General features: G+C 39.1%; 1 long non-coding RNA gene and 1 pseudogene across 3 annotated transcripts in view; one reads left to right on the top strand and one right to left on the bottom strand.

The window, feature by feature from the left end:
• The window catches only part of LOC149127011 (uncharacterized), a 552,476-nt gene that overhangs the window by 369,125 nt on the left and 166,531 nt on the right, over nucleotides 1-16,820 (top strand). The window lies entirely within an intron of this gene.
• Nucleotides 1,979-5,683, bottom strand: LOC127482629 (ATP-binding cassette sub-family F member 2 pseudogene; annotated as a pseudogene).

The raw sequence follows: 16,820 nt of genomic DNA, 5'->3' as shown, positions 1-16,820 counted from the left end.
TGGCACAGTTAGAGGAAAGAATGAGAGAGAGAGACTGAGAGAGAGACAGAGGTGTAGAGGGAGAGAGAGATAGGGAGAGAGAAGGGGGAGAGGGAGAGGGAGAGGGAGAGAGAGACAGAGAAGGAGAGAAACCTTCAATCTGCTGGTTCATTCCCCAAATGGGCACAGCAACCAGGGCTGGGCCAGGACAAAGCCGGGAGCCTGGAACTCTGTCCAGGTGTCCCATGTGGGTGGCAGGAGCAGAAGCAGCCATCTTCTGCTGCTTTCCTAGTTGTCTTAGCAGGGATTTGGATTGGAAATGGAACAGCCTGGATTCCAACTGCACTCTTATGGGACACTTATGTCCCAGGGAGTGGCTTAACCTTCTGAGCCACAGAGCTGGCCTTACCTATAGTATTTTTATACCATTACTAAAGACACTGATGAATTTAAAAAGTTGGTTGCAGTATTCATCCTATCAGGACACTGCTTGGTACATCCCCTACAGGTAACATTTCTCTTTTAAGGAAATTATTCTGAATGGCCCTCCAAATAGCAACTTGCCAGTCTAGGCCACAGTTTTCTCCTTGAATCAATAATGCTATATGAAGTAAAGGATGTAAAGCTCTGCTAAAGTCAAAAAGGACCTTGTAGCTTCCATCTGGCTATCCTCTCCTTTCCTCCTAGAAGATTAACCTCATAATTTCAACAGGGCTGATACGAGCTTTGATGGCTTCATCACCAAGCAGTTGATGTTTCCATGCGCTTCTTGTGGCCAGGATAATTCTTCTTACAGCATATTTGAACTCAGTCAAAATAAGGAATTTCTGAGGGCTACTAGGAGTGCGCATTCTTTATTGAAATGTTTCTGATAGGTCCCCAAAAGCGAAGAGTTTGTCTAGGAAAGCTTCTGCAGTCCTATATTTGAGCAAGCCCTCTCTACCCATGATGGAATCAAACTCCATTAGGATCTACAAACTTGTAGTGTAAGGTGTTGTTTCTGTTGTGTGCCAGTCATTCTCAAATGTGCCAGGGGAAGATACAGTAACACAGGGTTTGTTTTCTGAGTGCTCACGATTTTCTAGAAGTTGCCTCCTAAGCACTATTTTATAATTGTGAACAAGAATCATGAAATAGGCAAAGGGGCTCTTTCAGAGTAATTGTGTGACAAAGAGAGATTTCCTTTCAGAAAGCAACGGCTTTGTTCTGCAGATGATCTTATGCATGACCATGCAGACTGAAGTAGTCAGATGCACTGAGGCTTAATATGGTTTGATATTGCCATGAATTGTTCATAAAATTCAGTCTGTAAATTGCTTTTTTTTAGTTAACAAATTTATTTATTTAAGAGAGAGAAAAAAAATCTTTCTTCAATTGGCTCACGCCGCATATTCCTGCAGAAACCAGGGCTGGGCTGGGGTCAAAGCTGGAGACAGGAACTCAATCCGGGTATCCCACATGGGTGGCAGGAACTCAATTACAACACAGTTACTTGAACTGTCACCTTTGCTTGCAAGGTCTGTTTTGGCAGGAAGCTGGAGTCAGGAATCAGAGCCAGGAATCAAACCTAGGTATTCCTAGGATGCAGTGATCATAACGGCTAGGTTAAATGCTACTGACTATGTTTTTTTCCAGCTTCCTCTCTCTTTATTGGACACTTTGTAGATGTCATGCAGGTCTAAAAGCTATCCTGCTAAATATTTAAAAACCAACCAGTAATAGACACCTGGCCCAGAGCCCCAAACCAGAAGTGAAAGGAAATGGTACTGGCGGGTTGGTGGGGTGAGGGGAGTTTCTTCCAACATAGCCAAAACAGAAAATAAAGATCTCAAGCTCTTTCACAGGCCAAATCCAGGGTTTATTCTCTTAAGTTAACCCTCAGGTCCTTCAGGCTGCATCACTCTCGGGGTCAGTTAGCCAGCAAGGAGGTGGAGGGGAGAGCCAGCCAAGTCTACACATGGTCACGGGTAATGGGAAGGTGGAGAGCAATGGACAGGTACTATGCAGCTGTAGATAAGAGTGCCACAAAGGCAAGTTGAGGGACAGGGAATGGCTGGGGAGTAGAACTGCAGCAGTGAAAATGTATGGCCCCAGGGTCTTGTTCTGAGGACTCACACATGGTGGATCTTTTGGGTGAGCTAGGCTCCTCATCCACCAGCTTAGACCTGAGGTGCTCCTTGTAGGCCAGGATGCCTCCAGGCCTCTTGGTGATGGTCTGCTTCTCATAGATCCAAATCTCTTGGGCAACTTGCTGCAGGATCCTGAAGGTATGGCTGACCAGCATCATCCCACTCTCAAAAATATTGATGGCATCTGCCAGTGTATTGATGTTCTTAATATCCAAATAACTGGGGGGCTCATGCAGGAAGAGCTTGTGGGAGTTTTGCCTGGCCAGCTGGGCCAGATATCCTTGGCACAAGTTCTAAGTCCAGCTGATCTTATAAATGCTAATAGTAACACCTTATATTGAGGTGAGAATATTTTGAGATCATTCTGTCTATGGGTAGTAAGTCTACAGTTAGAAATTTCAAAAGAATTGACTTCTTTGCTCCTCTCATGTGTCAAGGTCAATACCAAGTTTTAAATTATTGTAGATGCAAGGCCTATCTTTTACATATTTGGAGCTTGTATTTTATACCATAATGACAGGTGATCCGATCTTGCCAGATAGTGGGAAATAATAACTAGCGAGTCTTTTTCCTCAAACCCTTTCTGTTAGTTTCGATGCCATCATATTCATCATCTAGCCTGGCACTGCCATGACCAAACCTAGCAACACAGCTGTTCATGTGTACAAATCTGATCTTGTTCCCAGTGAAACCTCGTCATCTGGTTCTCCTCCAGCTCCAGCTGTTCTTCACATACGATAGTAGTTACTCATATAATATTTCAGCTTCTCGCACACGTGAAGTGATGTTGGTACAGACACCATTCAGAAAGCTCATGGAATGCGACATAAGAACCAGCACATTTTTGAAGGTTTTTAGTTCTTCCAACCACACTCATATATATAGGTCCAAGCAGTTGGTGGCGCATCCAGGAGCATTATAAAGGGCCAAATAAAGTGGTCTCCTGTGGGGGTAACCCTCATCTTCTAGCTGCCAGTAAAGTCTTTTAGCTTCTTGCACTGCATGGCAGGCATAAAACCCAGTCTGTGCTAAAATCTATGAGGCCCTCATCTCTACCTTGTCATGCAGCTCCTTCAGGTGCTCATAGATCTCCATGAGCTTTTCACACTCTGTGTCCTCATGAGCTAACAGCTCAGCCTCCCTCTCCAGCATGGCCTGCTCTGTGTCAACTTTCTCTAAATGTTTCCAGGGTGTCTTGTCACTAGGAGGCCTGTCTCAAGTCATATGCTAGGTGCCGATGTGTTCAGGGATAGGCACTTCCTATTTCCCCAATAGCAGACACTAATATGGACTTCCCAATTCCATTTGAGCCAATGAGGCCATACCGATAACCCAAGTTTAATTCCAGTTTGGCGTAACTGAGCAGATCTTGGCCGTGAAAGGTGAGTGAAAGGTTGATGACGTGGGCATCATTTCTGTTGGGGTGAGAGGCCAGGATCCCAGTGAGAGCTCAAGCAGCAACCTTTTTCTTCTCAAAGTCTTCTACTTCATTGGCCAGCAAATCCACTTCTCTGGTGTCTCTGTCATTGGCCTTCTCATTTTCCTCCTCTGCCTTATGTGGTTCTGTAACAATGTCTCTGTTTCCTTCATGTCCCTATCTGGACTGTTATTGAACTTTGTCAACTTCTTTGTCAGGCCAGAGGGCATAGTGGTGAACCACAGGGTTAGGTTACTACTGTTTCAGGGAGCTGGACCTCACCCTGCTTTTTTTTTATAATTCATTAATTTCTGATTCATTTTTATTGCTTTTCACTAGTCTATGGATAGAGTGTGGTGTTTTTCTAAGTTCTTGTCTTGTTTACTTGTATTGATATTTCACTTCCATTTTCACTTAGTTACAACTGAAAGTTTTAATGCTATGAAACTGCAATAGTAGTTTTATCAATATGCTTTGATAAGTTACTACAATAGATTCTAAAATGTAGTGGGTCCAGCAAGGTAGTAATGCATTTCTCTTCAATTTAGCAGTGCAGATAAATCTAAGCCATTAAATGACACTGCTTTATAACATCATTCAGGAACATGTGTTTCTTTCAATTTCATGTTCTGCCAATATTGTCTTCATCTACACAGTTGGAATCAAGACAGTACAATTTTCAGATTCAAACTACAAAATGGAAAAAAAAAAAACCAGAAAAGTCCAGTACAGGTGACTTTGTCTATAAGATGATGACCTGGGCATTGTACCAGTAATTTCTCTAAAAGCCATTGGCCAGAGATGAGTAGTATAGCCAAACCTGGTTACATAGAAATTGGAAAATATAGATACAGCTTTTTAATCTCTAAATCAATAGGAAGGAGCTGTGAGGAGGATGGTGGCTGAGTAAGATGCTGTGGAAACCATCTCTCCACAGGAACACCAATTTGCAAAGCTATTCATGCACCTGCGAAAGAGCTACAGAGCCAGGTGGGAGATCACGGTACCTTGAGTTAGTTTAATAATAAGAAAATTCCCATTGAAGAAAGCAGGAAGGAGGGAGTTGTCTCTAACATGTCTTTCCCAGCTCTAGAAAGTGCACCATGGAAAGAGAGAGACAGAGAGACCCCCATGATTAGGTTAGGGAGAGAGAACTGAATCATAGTTTCAGGCTTACTGTGACACACATTAGAGTCAGGGCCCCCTTGCCTGTACTTGCAAAATGAATATTTGGAACCTCCAAAAACAAGCCTTCCACCCTAAGACCCAACATTTGGTAAGACCCACAGGCTTCTACTCCCAGTCCAGTGCTCATGGACAGTCTCCAGACTTGCCCAGCATCAAGTGGATACCTGTATTCTGACAGGAAAAGATTCATTAAGGAATATGTCACTACTGACCTCACGTGGGCCTAACAGGTACCATTGAGACTTCATATGGCCCAGCAAGAAATAAGACGACCCAGCCTAGTGCCTATTTGGGCAGCCAAAACACTGCCTTTATCATTCTCCTTCAACCTCTGGCAGACAGCAAGGAACCAAAGGAGTCTTCCTTGGGACTCAGTGCTAAGCCAATTAAGTCCAACACAAGGCAGATATTAGTAGTCCCAGCTCCTAGGCAACTGCCTATGGACAGAGCCTCTAGACTCATATGGAAACCTTGCCAGGTGACATGCACTTATTGATGTGTATATCATTACCAGACACTTGTGGAACTGGTATAAATCCCAAAGACTGCACAGGGCCTACCGACTGTGAAATCCAAGTGTGACCCCTCCCGGTGCTGGCTGCCTGGGCAGCTAAGGAACTGCATCTATCACCACTCCTACAATCTTGGGAATGCAGCAAGGAATCATAGACCTGTTTTAGACTCAATACCAGGCTGGTAAAACTCAGCACTGAACAGATGCTAACAGTCCCTACACCCAGGCCAGTGCCTGCAGACAGAGCCTCTGAACCTATTTCAGGAACAGGTATAGTTCTGTGGCCACAGTTGGTCAGTTTTCTAGACCCAGCCAGCATCACCAGTGGCTGGTAGGGCCGGCATCAGGAAGCAAGTCTACCTCAGCAGCAGTCACACCATAGCAGGATGGGCTTTGGTCTTGTACCCAGGCTGCACTGGTCTCAGTGGGCTGTGGACTCTGAGTGTGATCTGACATCACGGCATTAGTGGACACAGCATTGAGAATATGAGCCTGCCTGAGTCCAGGGAAAAGTGCTTTAGAGGCATACTATCTACCGTCTTTGCACTTTCCAGTTCAATCTAAATAATCCACCAGTTGCTGACTTGGGACAAATCTGAGTCTGGGGGACATTATAGGACTGAAATAGTAAAAAAAAAAAAAAAAAATCAATAGTTAACCTGAGACAAATCTCAACTTATGTTGCTACATAATTATGAAATAGCAGAAGTTTTCACAAGCTCAGAGAAAACTAGAAGACTGCTTAAACTGACATCCACAAATGAAGCCAGATTATTATGACTAATCCTTCAATGTGCAAACAATATCATCACCAATAAGCATCAGGGACTGCCAGGAACATGCCTTTACCTAATGAGCAAAATAAGGTGCCAGGAACCAACCATCAGGGATTGCAATTTTAAGAATCTTAGATGAAGCTTTCAAAATAGCTGTTTTATTTAAACTCAGTGAATTTCAAGAGAACACAGAAAAACAATTTAATATGCTAGCAGAGAGACTTGATAGAGAAATTGAAGTAAAACACAAGCCTTTCAACTAAGAAGTATACAAAGTGAAATTACAAATGCAATTAAAGGCATCAATAGTAGAACATATCAAATAGAGGAATCAGTTGGTATGAAAGTAGGCTATTTAAAATACTCTATGTGAGAAAGGAAAGAAAAACAACACCAGAGGAATGAAAAAAAGTTTATGGGAACTTTGAGACAGCATGAAAAATGCAAATACCTGAGCCTTGACATTCAAGAGGGTCTTGAGAGTGCTAAAGGGGTAGAAAGCTTTTTCCATTAGGTAACACCAGGAAATTCAAAACTTAGAGGAAGCCACAGCTATTCAGGTATCAGATGGCCGAACATCACCAGATTCAACCCAACCGGGTGTACCTCATATTATGGTCAACTCTACAAAGTTAAAAATAAAAGGAGGAATCTCAAAGCTGCAAAAGCAAAGCAAACAACACATAAAGGGATCCCAATTAGCCTGACTCCAGACTTCTCGGAAGAAACCTTACAGGCCAGAAGGGAGTGGGATGAAAATTTCACAGCACTGAAGGAAAAAAAAATTGCCATCTATGAAAACTGTACCCAGCAAAGCTATTTTTCCAATATGAGGGAAAGATAAGCACATTTCCAGACACCTAAAAGCTGAGAGAATTTAGCAACACCAGATCTGTCTTTTAAGAAATGATAAAGAAAGTTGGTCAGATTGAAATAAAGACACTCAAGGGTAAGAATAAAATATCAGAAGATAGAAAACTCACAGATAAGAGTAACTACACAAATTCAAACTACACTAATATTGTAAGCCAACTGCATAAACCATTCATATCTTTAGTGTATAAATAATAAAACAATTAAAAATAGTAGCTACATTGAAATGCTGAGACACACAATATAGGAAGATGTAAAATGGAGCATTTTAAATGCAAAATGTGGACTATAAATGTAGAATTTTTATCGCGATTTCTTATCTCTGTCATTTATTTCCCGAACTTTATAATTTTACATTATTTAACTTTCTAGCATTTAAACATAGCTTGTTGTAATCAAAAGAGCAGAATTCTGTTATAAACTTAACAAAAACAATGAAGAGAGAAGTAAAGTACATGACTTTTAGGAACCACTTAACGAATAATGATGAGTATAAGAGAGGGACAAATGAAGATAAGAATTACAACAGAATTAGAAAAGAAGCATCAAACTGGCAGTGCATATACATTTAATTGCTTTAGATGTGAATTGATTAAATTCTTCAATTGAAAGATATAAATTGACAATGGATTAAAAAGCAAGACACAATTATATGCTGCTTACCAGCAGCTAACCTCACCTCTAAGATCACATGTAGGCGAAAAGTCAAAGGGTGGGATAGATATCCATGGGAACAGGATCCTAATGTAAGTAGGAGTAGCCATACTTCCATAACATCAAATATATTTTAAATTATAATAAGAAAATAAACAGAGACACAGAATGTCATTTTATAATCCAGTAAGAAATATAACAATTGCAAATGTGCATGTACCCAATATTGAGTACCCAAATGTGTGAAGAAAATATTAATAGTCATAAGGAGAAAGATAGTCTCTGATACAATAATAGTAGAGCATTTTAACACCCTTCTTTCAGAGAGAACAGATTATCATGACAGAAATTTTAAAAAGGTCCAGCAGTTAAGTTCCACCCTAGATCAATTGGACCTAACAGACATTTACAGAACATTCCATCCAAGAGTTGAGGAAAAAAAATGTTAATAGCACATGAAAAATTCATTAGGAGAGATCATATGGAGGGTCACAAGAAAGCCTCAACAAATTAAAAAATATGTAAATCATAACAAGTGTTTCTTCAGAACACAATGCAATAAAACTAGGCATCAATAACAATAATAGAAACTTTGCAAATAACATAAATACTGCAAAATTAAACAACTCAGGGCTGACATAGTGGTATAGCTGGTAAAGCTGCTGCCTACAATGCCAGCATCCCATTTGGGTGTTGGTTTGTGTCCAGGCTGCTCCACTTCTGATCCAGCTCCTTGCTAACAAGCCTGGGAATACAGGTGGCCCAAGCTCTTGGGCTCCTGCACTCACATGGACGACCTGGAAAAAGCTCTTGGCTCCTGGCTTCAGCCCTGCCCATTCCCGGGTGTTATGGCCATCTGGGAAGATCTCTGTATCTCCATAACTCTGACTTTCAAATAAATAGATAACTATTTTTTAAAAGCCCCTAACAACCAATGGATCAATTAGGAAGTTTAAAAAAAAATTACTGAAATGAGGAAAATAGAAACAGAACCTGCAGTATACTGAGAAATCAGTACTAAGAAGGAAATTTTTAGTCATCAACACTTTCACCAAAAAACAGAAATATTTCAAATAAACAGCTTTCCATTGCACCTCAAGGAACTAGAAAAATAAGAAAAAATTGAATGCCAGGTTAATGGAAAGTAAGAGTAATAAAACTCAGAGCACAAATAAATGACATAGAGATAAACAGACTTAGAAAAAAAGAGAGAAGATTAACATATGTTAAGATGAGAGATGAAAATGGAGACCTTGCAACTGATGCAAAAATGCAAAGGAAAGTCCACATTTGGTGCATTGGTAACATCGCCTGCTGGGACAGACACAGCTTATATTGTGGAGTGCCTTGTTTTGGATTCCAGCTCTGCTCTTGGCCCCATCTTACTGCTATTGCACATCTTTGGAGGAAGCAGGTGATAGATCAAAACCATTTCATAGAAGACCCAGATGGAGTTCCTGGCTCCCAGGTATTCACGAAATGAACAAACAAATGGGCACTCACTCTTTCTCCCGCTCGGTTTCTCTCCATCTCAAATAAAGAGAATTTTTATAAATTTTAAAGAAAGGATTAAAAAGTATTGTTTCAAATTACTATCAGCAATGATAACAAATTTAATGCCCCAAACACAATGGACAGATCCCTGTGTACATACACCTTGCCAAGATTTAATCATGAAGAGAAGAAATAATAAACATACCTGTAATGAGTAGTGAGATAGAATCAGTAATACAAAATCCTCCATCAGTGAAAAGTCCAGGACCAGATGGCTTCATTCCAGAATTCTGCAAACATTTAAAGAAATCATCAGCCTTTCTTAAATTATTTTAAAAATTAAAAAAGGAGAAAATTCAGCATTCATTCTATGAGGCCAGCATTCCTTTGATACCAAAACCAGACACAGACACAACTAAAGAAAGGTGTGAGCTAATATTCTCAATGAACATAGATGCAGAAATTCTCAATGATGAACCAACAAATTGTTTCCAAAAGCACATTAAAAACATTGTTCTCCAACTCTTATCTTGTTTAGACAAGGTCATAGTCAAAGTGGAGGTTCTCTCCTCCCTTCAGAGAAAGGTACCTCCTTCTTTGAAGACCTGTTCTTTCCACTGGGATCTCACTCACAGAGATCTTTCATTTAGGTGGTTTGGTTTTTTTTTTTTTTTTTTTTGCCAGAGTGTCTTGGCTTTCCATGCCTGAAATACTCTCATGGGCTTTTCAGCCAGATCCGAATGCCTTTAGGGCTGATTCTGAGGCCAGAGTGCTATTTAGGACATCTGCCATTCTATGAGTCTGCTGAGTATCTCGCTTCCCATGTTGGATCACTCTCCCCTTTATTTATTCTATCGGTTAGTATTAGCAGGTACTAGACTTGTTTATGTGCTCCCTTTGACTCTTAGTCCTTTCATTATGATCAATTGTGAACTGAAATTGATCACTTGGACTAGTGAGATGGCATTGGTACATGCCACCTTGATGGGATTGAATTGGAGTCCCCTGGTATGTTTCTAACTCTACCATTTGGGGCAAGTCAGCTTGAGCATGTCCAAATTGTACATCTCTTCCTTCTCTTATTCCCACTCTTATGTTTAACAGGGATCACATTTCAGTTAAATTTCAACACTTAAGAATAACTGTGTATTAATTACAGAATTAAACCAGTCATATTAAGTTAAACAGACAAAAAAAACTACTAAGAGGGATAATGTATTAAGTTGTTCATTAACAGTCAGGGCTATGCTGATCAAGTCACCATTTCTCATAGTGTTGATTTCACTTCAACAGGTTTCCTTTTTGGTGTTCAGTCAGTTGTCACCGATCAGGGAGAACATATGGTATTTGTCCCTTTGAGATTGGCTTATTTCACTCAGCATGATGTGTTCCAGATTCCTCCATTTTGTTGCAAATGACTGGATTTCGTTGTTTCTTACCGCGGTATAGTATTCTAAAGAGTACATATCCCATAATTTCTTTATCCAGTCTACCGTTGATGGGCATTTATGTTGGTTCCAGGTCTTGGCTATTGTGAATTGTGCTGCAATAAACAGTAGGGTGCAGACCGCTTTTTTGTTTGCCAATTTAAATTCCTTTGGGTAAATTCCAAGGAGTGGGATGGCTGGGTCGAACGGTAGGGTTATCTTCAGGTTTCTGAGGAATCTCCAGACTGACTTCCATAGTGGCTTGACCAGTTTGCATTCCCACCAACAGTGGGTTAGTGTCCCTTTTTCCCCACATCCTCACCAGCATCTGTGTTGGTAGATTTCTGTATGTGAGCCATTCTAACCGGGGTGAGGTGAAACCTCATTGTGGTTTTGATTTGCATTTCCCTGATTGCTAGTGACCTTGAACATGTTTTCATGTGCCTGTTGGCCATTTGGATTTCCTCTTTTGAAAAATGTCTATTGAGGTCCTTGGCCCATCTCTTAAGTGGGTTGTTGGTTTTGATGTTGTGGAGTTTCTTGATCTCTTTGTAGATTCTGGTTATCAACCCTTTATCTGTTGCATAGTTTGCAAATATTTTTTTCCCATTCTGTAGGTTGTCTCTTCACTCTCCTGACTGTTTCTTTTGCAGTACAGAAACTTCTCAATTTGATGCAATCCCAATAGTTGATTTTGACTTTGACTGCCTGTGCCTCCCGGGTCTTTTCCAGAAATTCTTTGCCTGTGCCAATATCTTGAAGGGTTTCTCCAATGTTCTCTAATAGCCTTGGAAACTCATGACTGGTGCATATGGAGATTACTGATGCCATAAACAGGAGTGGCAATTTGTAAAGTCAACAACAGGAGTCACTGTGCACTTACTCCTCATGTAGGATCTCTGTCCTTAATGTGCTGTACATTGAGGCTTAATGCTATAACGAGTACTCAAACAGTATATTTCACTTTGTGTTTCTATGGGGGTGCAAACTGTTGAAATCTTTACTTAATGTATACTAAACTGATCTTCTGTAAAAAAAAAAAAAAGAAGAAATTAGCAATTCCCAATTTGACTCTCACTGGGATTAAACATGACAATAGGTCTGATGTGATTTCATCATCATTTAAAAAATCATCTATTATTTTTCATTTTATGTCTGTGTGGGAGCAAACTGTTGAAATCTTTACTTAATGTATGCTAAACTGATCTTCTGTATATAAAGAGAATCGAAAATGAATCTTGATGTGAATGGAAGGGGAGAGGGAGTGGGAAAGGGGAGGGATGCGGGTGGGAGAGACGATATGGGGGGGAAGCCATTGTAATCCATAAGCCGTACTTTGGAAATTTATATTCATTAAATAAAAGTTAAAAAAAAAACATTGTTCATCATGATAACTGATATTCATCCTGGGAATGCAAGAATGATTCAGCATAAAAAAATCATTAAATGTGATATACCACATCAACCAAATAAAGGATAAAAATCAGAGAAAAGAATGAAATTCAACATCCCTTCAAGATAAAAATTCTGAGCAAATTAAGTATAGAAGGAAAATATCTCAACATAATAAAGACCATGTATAACAAGCTAACTGCTAATATTCATTCTGAATAGGCAAAAGTAGAAGGTTTTCTCTCTGAGATCTGAAACAAGACAAGGATTTATTTATTTTATTCAATAGAATGCCAAACCAGAGCAATTAGACAATATAAAGAAATAGAAGACATCCAAATCAGAAAGGACTAGTAAATTCAGCCATGATGTGGTACACAAATTCAATGTGCAAAAATCAGTAATAGTGTTATGACCTATTGCAAATTAACTGAAGGGAAATCAAGAAGGCAATTCCACTTCCAATAGCTACCAAAAATACCTGGACACAGATTTAACAAAAGTGAAAAAGCTCTATAATGAAAACTGTTATTGTGAAAGAAATTGAAGAGGATACAATGAAATGTCAAGATGTCTTATGTTCCTGTTGAATTGATCCCTTAATCATTATATAGTGCCCCTCTTTGTCTCTCTTAACAGTTTTTGTGGTAAAGTTATGTTGTCTGATATTAAGATGGCTATGCCCGCTCTTTTTTCATTTCCGTTGGCATGGTGTATCTTTTTCCAGCCTTTCACTTTCAGTCTATATGCATCTTTGTTGGACAGATGTGTTTCTTGTAAGCAACAAATAGATGGGTTTTGTTCCTTAAGCCAATCAGCCAATCGGTGTTCATGGATTAGAAGGATCAATATCATTATAATGTCCATATTATCAAAACCAATTGACAGATTCAGTACAATATCTTTCAAAATACTAATGGCACTTTTCATAGATCTAGAACAAATACTACTAAGAATTTTATGATATCACAAAAGAGCTCAGATAACCAACACTATCTTGAATAAAAAGAATAGAGCAAGAGGCATTATACCAAATGAATTTAAAATATATTGCAAAGGTACTATAATTAAAACGGCATAGTATTGGTATTAAAACAGATCCATAGATCGATAGAACAGAATAGAAAGTATAGAAGTGAGCCCATGTTTCGACAACCAACTGAGTTTTTACAAAGTTGCTAAGCACATGCATTGGGAAAGGGGAGACCTTTTCAATTTCTGCTTCCAGAAAAACTGGATATCCGAAACTTGAAAAATGCTGGAAGAAAATATAGGAAAAATATTTTAAACATTGGAATGGGAAATGATTTTTAGCATCACATCTTGAAAGCACAGGAAACCAAAACAAAAAATAGATAAGTGGAATTTCATGAACCCAAAAATTTGTGTATAGCAGAGGAAACAACGAAGTGAATATACAATCTCCAAATGGGAGCAAATATTTGCAAACTATACATTTGACAAGGGATTAATAATCAGGATTTATAAGGAACTTAATAGCAAATACCCCAAATAATCTCATTTTTAAAATGAGTAGTAGATAAAACTGGACATTCCTCAAAGGAAGACATACAAATGGCAAACAGATAAATGAAAAAAATGATCAACATCACTAATCATTAGGAAAATGCAAATAAAGACTACAATGAGATATTACCTCACTTGAATTGGATTGGCTATTATCAAAAAGACATAAGGGTGTGGAGAAAAGGGAATCCTTGCACACTACTGGTGGGAATTATATTAGCACAGCCATTGTATAAAACAGTATGGAGGTCCCTCACAAAACAAAAAACTAAAACCACCATTCCTGGTTATACATCCAAGGAAAATGAAATCAGTCAAAGAGAATTTGTTCTCCACCTTTATTGCAATATTATTTGCAATAACCAAGTAATAGGTATAACCTAAATGCCCATCAGGCTATGAAGGAACAAAGACAAAGTGTTGCATATATGTACTATACTGCTACTCAGCCATAAAAGAGATATGATCTTGTCACTTGCAGCAACATGTGTAGAACAAGAGGTCATTGTGTTAGGTGAAATATTAAACACAAAGACAAGTATCGCATGATTGTCTCACATGTGGACTCTACAATAAAAGATGATCTCACAGAAAGTAAAGGAATAACGATGGTCACCAGAGATTGGGAAAGGAAGAGAGCAGAAAGAGAAGGGGGGTGGTTCATTAAAGGGCCCTGAGTTCTACCCAAATAAGTCTAAGAAGTTCTGGAATTCTACTGCACAGTGGGGTGACTACAGATAATGCTACTGGATATTTTTCTTTAAAAAAATCTAGAACATAGAATTTTGGATATTTTCACCATAAATAAATGTTAAATATTTGAGTAGATAGATATATTTGCCCTGAATGAATATTGCACAATATATATGTATACATCACATAATACCCCATAAAATACACAATGTTTTCTGTCAATTTTTTTTTTAATTTAAGAAATCAGGGGCTGGTGTTGTGGCATAGTGAGTTAAACTGTTGCTTGTGATGATGGCATTTCGCATTGAAGCACTAGTTTGAGTCCTGGCTACTATGCTTCCAATCCAGCTTCTTGCTAATGTTTTGGGAATGCAGCGGATGATGACCCATGTACTTGGGCCACTGTTACCCATGTGGGACACCAGGATGGAGTTCCTGGCTTGATTGTGGAAGTCATTTAGAACTGAATCACCGGGTGGAAAATAGCATCTGTCTCTGTCTCTCTCTCTCCTCTTTCTCTGCCTATCACTCTGCTTTTCAAAGATTACATCAATCAGTTAAAACATCTTTAGAAAACAAATTCAGGAGAAGCAGGAAAACATCAATATTGAGATCAGCCTGCTGTGATCCATGTTTTTAAAGATTTATTAATTAATTTTAAAGGCAGAGTTAGAGTTGGGTGTGGGAGGAGAGAGACAGGGAGAGAGAGATACTTTCCACCTGCTGGTGCACTCCCCCAGATGGCTATAACAGCTCGGCTGAGCCGGTCCAAAGCCAGGAGCCAGGAGCTTCTTCCAGTTTTATACCTTGAGTACAGGGGCCCAAGTACTTGGGATATCAGTGGGAAGCTGGATCAGAACTGGAACAGCCAGGACTGAAACCAGCACCCACATAGGATGCTGGCATCTCAGCCAGCAGCTTCACTCACTATGCTACAGTGCTGGCCCCGTCTGCTCCACATGTTCACAGACATTTTTAAGTAGTCTTATTTTACCATTTCCTAAGTAGTTTATTATTTAACTTTCCTCTTTGGTTCAACAGTAATTCTGGAAAATTCTTCAGTTTAAAAGTATTCTATTATTTTTGAACTCCTTGTTTCTAGCTTAATTATGCAGTGGCTAAAGAATTAAATATATGCACTTCCTTTTCCTCCTCCTGCCTTCATTGGTTAGAAAAATTGGATTATCAATTACTACAAGTGTTCCATCAATTCTTGAATATAAATACTACAGTCTGTAGTGTTAAAGATCCAAACACGTAATCATAACTTGCATGATTACATTTTCAACTTAAACTTCTCAAAATAATTTTTTTTGCTTTTTGTTTACTGATCTTCCAAAAGAAGAGAGTGTTGCATTAAGATCTCCCTCTTTAATTATATTATCTCTAGAAATTTTTCTGTTTCTATTTTCTATTTCATGTGGCAAATAAAATTATTCTTCTTCTATCCTAAACATTAATTTTTTTAAAGATTCATCTTTAAAATTTTTTTAAAGATTCATCATTTATTTGAAAATCAGAGTTACACAGAGAGAAGGAGAGGCAGAGAAAGAGAGAGAGAGAGTTCTTCCATCTTCTGGTTTGCTCCCCAGTTGGCCACAATAGCCGGAGCTACACTCCTGGTCCCCCACACAGGTGCTGGGACTCAAGGACTTGGGCCATCTTCCACCGCTTTCCCAGGCCATAGCAGAGAGCTGGATCGGAAGTGGAGCAGCCAGGACCTGAACTTGTACCTACATGGGATTCCGGCACAGCAGGTGACTGTTTTACCTGCTACCCGACAGTGCCGGCCCCAAATGTTAATGTTTTTATAGTAATGTTTTGTTCACCCTCCAAATGCCCATAACAGCTGTGATGAGGCCAGACCAAAGCTAGGAACCAGGAGCTCAGCCCCGTTCTTCCACTTGTGTGGCTGGAGCACAATTACTTGCTGCCTCACAGGTCTACACTGACAGGAGGCTGCATTCAGGATCCAGAATTGAAAATTGAACCCCAATTCTGACATGCGGGGCACGGGCATCAAAAACACTAGACTTAAATACCCATCAATTTCATTTTTAAAATGTGAATATGTAATTTTCTCAACACCATTTATTAAAGAGTGTATTCTGCTGCTGTTGGATTCAATGTTCTGTTTAGGTCCATTTCATTTAAAATGTAGTTCCAGCCCAGTGTTTCCATATTGATTCTCTTTCTGGATGTTCTGTCCATTGTTAAAATAAGGACAATGAAATCTTTTACTGTTATTGTTTTTCTATTTTCCCTTCAACACTATGGATATTTGCAATATATTTTAGATGCTCTGATATTGCATATGATATATGCATATTTATAATTATTATATACTCTTAGTGAATTGACCCATTTATAATTATAAAGTTAACTTCTTTGTCTCTTTTAATGGATTTTTAGGAGTCTTTATTTTGTCTGACATCAGTATAATGCCTCTACTCTCTTTTTGATAACATTTTCATAGAATTTTTTCCATATCTTTTCTTTCAGCCTTTGTGTGTGTTTTTTTTTGTTTTGTTTTGTTTTGTTTTGTTTTTTTAAAGAGCTATTTATTTACTTGAGTGGCAGAGGGCAGAGTTACAGAGAGGGAGGTCTTGCATCTACTAGTTCACTCCCCAAATTGCCACATTGACTGGAGTTGAGCTGATTCAAAGCCAGGAGCCAAGAGCTTCTTCCAGGTCTCCCACATGAGTGCTATGGCCCAAACACTTGGGCTATCTTCTACTACTTTCTCAGGCCATTAAC

This window comes from Oryctolagus cuniculus, chromosome 4 (genome assembly GCF_051225735.1).
Source record: "Oryctolagus cuniculus isolate XC-2025 breed Fujian yellow rabbit chromosome 4, ASM5122573v1, whole genome shotgun sequence".
NCBI classification, from domain to species: domain Eukaryota; kingdom Metazoa; phylum Chordata; class Mammalia; order Lagomorpha; family Leporidae; genus Oryctolagus; species Oryctolagus cuniculus.
This window is presented reverse-complemented; position numbering and strand designations above follow the sequence as displayed.